The sequence below is a fragment of the Rhododendron vialii genome, chromosome 1a, assembly GCF_030253575.1.
Source record: "Rhododendron vialii isolate Sample 1 chromosome 1a, ASM3025357v1".
Classification (NCBI taxonomy): Eukaryota; Viridiplantae; Streptophyta; class Magnoliopsida; order Ericales; family Ericaceae; genus Rhododendron; species Rhododendron vialii.
This window is the reverse complement of record NC_080557.1, coordinates 40,037,480-40,042,517: the sequence shown is the minus strand read 5'-3', so window position 1 is coordinate 40,042,517 and position 5,038 is coordinate 40,037,480.

Here is a 5,038-nt window from a genome sequence, read left to right as displayed (position 1 = left end):
GTTATATAGGAGTAAATTCTTGTGACACCTCATTAATGAGGTAATCTTGCTAACGCCGGAGAGAAGAAGTCCAAAATTGGATATACCCGCTGAAATGTTCCCAATTCAATAGTGCTACGTAGTTGTAAAGCGGTCCCCACAGGAGTACCGCCATGTGGTTGTGTAGACCCCTCATGAACGTGTGATTGTAAGGTGGTCCAGAATACCACGTGGCGGTACTCCTAAACTATTGTATTCCTACAATTTCACGTTCCGAAAAAACAAAAACAAAGAAAGATATACACCCACAAAACCTGTATTTTTGTCCACCTCCTAGGTCACCGAATCAGTTTCAAATCCAAAAATAGCACGCGCATTTTGTTCATTGGCATAATTAGTCATTGTACGCGTAAGTTGCCCCGAAAACGCATATTATATTTTCCAGAATGATGCCACCAAGATAACGTCTGTTCCATGACGATAATTGGCCCAGCGGCGTTCTTTCTGATGCAGGACGGTTTGTATTTTATTGTTTGGGACTATGTAAACGGGAAAGGAGAAATTGGTTTGCCAACCCATCTGCAGAATGCAGTTAGCCGATTTGCGGGCTCGTACCAGGTCCATTTTGATGATCTAGGTCATTCACTTGGAGAGCTTATTGAAAATTTTAATCATGACATGCTTTCATCGGAGATTGATCAATATCTCATTTTCCTTTGACAAAATTAATACCAATAAAATTGGATTTGATCCAGTATCCCTACGTTCATTTTTCTCAAAAAAAATTGTGTTCCGAAAAGAGATTGTTCGGTATCCGATGAACATGATTTTTTATCATTATTGAAATTCTCAATGAGTTTTACAAAATGAATGGTTTAGATCATTCAAAGTGCAATTTTGTTCACTCTCTTCAATCTTGCAAGTGAGCAAACTGCATGCTGAATTTTATTTTGTCAATTGATAGAAGAAATCATTTACAAAGAAAGAAAGGAAAAACTCCTCTAATGAAAGAACACTCACACTCAGATGGAAAGATTCGAACGCCTGACCTCCTAGTGAGATGCAAGAGTTTTGACCAACTGAACATACTGTAGTTGTATACCACAAATAGTCAACTTTCTTTTTATGTTCGACCAGGGACCGAAGTTGACTCATCCCTACTTTCAGCAAACTCCAGGTATCAAGAAGCTCAGGATATATAAACCTCTGCCTTTTAAAAATATCAAGTTAAGTACCCTTTTCAAGGATATATAGAATAGCAGGAATATTTAAATACATTTGATTTTTTAGCAGATCATAAAAATCACTTTCCCAAGACCTCTTCCATGTCATCCCTATTTTTAACAAACTACGGGAATCAAGAAGCTCAGGATATAAAACCACTTCTGCCTTTTTTTAAAAATATCAAGTTGAGTACTTTTTCCAAGGAAATATAAAATAGCAAGAATATTTAGATAGGTTTAAGGGAATTGACTTCTACACTCCTCTTTTTATCACATACACTCCTTTTTGTCCTTATTCATGTGAATTTATCTTTTTACCCCTTCATAAGTTCACTTTTTTACACATTGAGGGGCAATAGAGTAAATTCACACAAAATAAAGACATAAAAGGAAGTGTATGTGATAAAATGAGAGTGTAGAAGTCAATTTCCTAGGTTTAATTCTTTAGTGTATCATAAAAAACTACTTTCCCAAGACCTTTTCCATCTCTTCGAGACCTCGGGCAGATCAAAGCATATTGGCTTGGCTTGCGAAAGAAAGTGGATACCCAAATGCCGACGAGGCAACTCCAAAGGAAAAACACTCAAAACAGAGGCCATGTTCTCTATCCAAATTTACCATAAAAACATAATAGCTCAAAAAGAATCTAAGTAAACACACACAGACAAGAAGTCAATTGACTAAACGTGCCAGCACCGAATTTCTGCAAGGTTCACGTGATGTTAAGAGGTTTTGGAACGCCATGTGACGGTACGGCAAGACCACCCAATAATCAATCTATTTTAAGACAATGGAATGGGTGAACTATCAGGATTTGTGTACTTCTACCAGCCCAAATGGTCCAAAACTTGGCAAGAACTTGACACGGAAAAGAATAGTAGTAGTATTTTCTTTAGAATACCACACTACTAGTTTAATTCCACAGTTGAGACAGCAAATGCCAGGTCAACGGGGACTAGCTAGCATTTTCATTTTTAATCAGGAACAAGTTCAGTGGCGTCTCTCAACCCCAAATCCTATTTCTAAATGTAAATTGGTTTATACTTTTTCTTGATGAAGGGGCGCACAGGACCGTCCATCCCCAAAGACCCGGTGGGGTTTTGACCGATTCAGATTATTTGTCCCTCATTTTCTATCCCGGCTCCCTTTTAGCCTAGGACCACACGTTCAATAAAAGAAAAAGTAAGAAAGCAATATTATTACGGCAATATTATAATTATGTTCCCGGCAATCCAACCAAAAAACAATGGGATTCAATTATACGGCAATATGTTGAATTATTCAGTTCCGGTAGAAAAAGACTGGCAAAATATACTAACATAATAGAAAAGAGATACCTTTTCATTCAATCTACCTGACCTTAAACTAAGCATGGAAATGACAGCGGGTTTGTAGCTCAATGACACCTCATGTTCCTTTTCTTGTAGGAGGACAGGATTCGAGCCTCATGAAGGGCGTCGTGTGGTCCAGGGCTATGGAGGGTCCTTGAATCTCCTGTGGTCTAGTTGCTACTAACTGCTAACTTTCTCCTAACCTTCGTTGATGTATACCGCTTGACCACAAAAAAAAAAAAACTACCATTGAAATTACGTCAATTTTTTTTTATCCAAACCAACGGTCAAGAAGACAAGTGACAAACAAATCCAGAACACATCGTTATCTTTCATGTGTTCCTTTTTTTTTTTTCTCACTGGCCAGCCAACAGAGGCAATGCGTCCGGTAGTCACCCCGTGACTTTCGACAGTGGGTTTTAATCCGGGAAGGCTTTGCTGTATCCGTCGATAAAAAAAATTAAGGTGCTACTCCCATGTTTTAAAAGATGTAAAAATTGATGATTCATTAATTATTCCGTGTAATTTATTTTTTAGTGTAACCATCACAAATCATTCACTTGGGTTAGCTTTTAACCCAAATGATGAGGCCGGCATTGTTTTCACGATATAGTTTATTTTTACTTGTAATCGTGGAAACCCTCTAGCTATTACTCTCTCCGTCCAATTTGTTTATCTCTCGGTCTATTCTAACCTCGGTTATATGTTATATGTTTTAATAGGTTATATGTTTTTTTTTACAATATGAATATTATTTGATACATATCAATAAGTTCTACTGAACAAAGTTTTCAAAATCATAAAACCAAATTAGGCACATCGCGTAATCGACACATGGTGTGATTCACTTGGAAGTTATATAGACACATGGTGTGCTCCTATTCACTTAAATTTTTATTTTTTGCAAGAAGGATAAGAATTGAAAATTTTGATTTTTTATAAATAACCTCTTAAGACTTCATGGTATAAGGCTATCTCCAACAAATATAAATCTTTTGTATATTCTCAGCACGTATATGATGCACGCCGCACTCTCTTTCAAAGAGTACAAAATCATATATAATTCACTTCGACCACTCATATTCTTGTCATATCTCTTTTGATTTTCCCACCTCATAGTGAAAAAAATATATACCTTTCAAACTTCCCATCACGTCTTCTCTTATTATGTTCAACTATTTCTAGTAAAATTTTCACATAAAATAGTAGATCTTAAATCGATGAGAGGTAAATATTATTAAAAATAAATGGTTGTTTTAGTGTTTTCAAGCATACCACGAGTATAACTAAGAGTAGGAGTAGCAACTTAGAATCCTATGTATGGATTTCGTTCTTGAAGATTGGTGTGTTGCCTTCTGTCTTCAATCTTCCTTCATGTAATCAATTTTGAAGATTAATAGAAGTATCTTTTCTTAGTCTTCAATATTATTCTTGTCATCAATTTTGCATTTCTTTGATTGTCACGTTACGTCAAATGAAGTCCTGAGATACTATGATCGATGGATCATTCTTCGTCTTGGGAAATAAGCCACATTCAAGCCCTTTTTGTTCGTTGCCTTTGTTTGCATATTCTCCCCCTATCCGCTCTGGAGGAGAAAAATATTGGTAACAAGGATGGAGATCAGTTTTTATCGTCTCAACCACATGTCCCCTTTACCAGACAACTTTTCATTCATCTCTTGATGATTTTTGTGCATTCTTCCGTAGTGTAAGTCCCTTAGAAGTATCTAATTAAACCCATTTTGCCATCTCGAAAGGCGTTTGAATCCCACTTAAGTATTTGCTCCAATTTGCAAAAATTGATCATTTGAACAAAAGGCCATTTTCAAACTCTGTGTTTGATTGCTGAGTTGTGTTAAGTAGTTAGTTGTGAAGCTGGGTTTTAGACGGTTATATATTAAAAAATATGGTTAAAAAATTAATTACTTCAATTTTCACTCCGTTTGAACCTGTACAAAAATCTTATTATTCTGATCATATTATTCTAAAGAGCCATAATTAAATTTTGTCTTTAAGACTCTCATAATTACGTTTCTGCTTCTTAGGATTGCAAATGGAAGGTTTTGAATTTTTTTTTTCACCAAAACGGCGACGTGTTGAGTCTGGGTAGGGGCTGCTGGCCTCCTGGGCAGCAGAGCCCCCGGGTCCAGGTTTCCCATATATATGCATATCATCTAGAGATTACATGCAGGTATATGTTTTTGCAAAAGGGTCCGGATTTTCTCCAGTTCTAAAAAGGGATTAGACCGTCCTCAAGAGAACGGTTTATGGTACATCTAGGGCTCTCGGCTCTCTTTATTGATCAGGATTAGTGCGCCCTCTGGAGAACAATTTTTGGTATATCTAGGGCTCTCTTTATTGATCAAAACTGCTCATATTTTAGACGTCATTAAGCGACATCACTCCTAACACATCAACATGATCTTCAACCGAATGTTCATAAGTAGTTAGTTGTGCTTTTCCCAGATATCACAAAAACACAGGCATAACTCATGAGTACAAAAC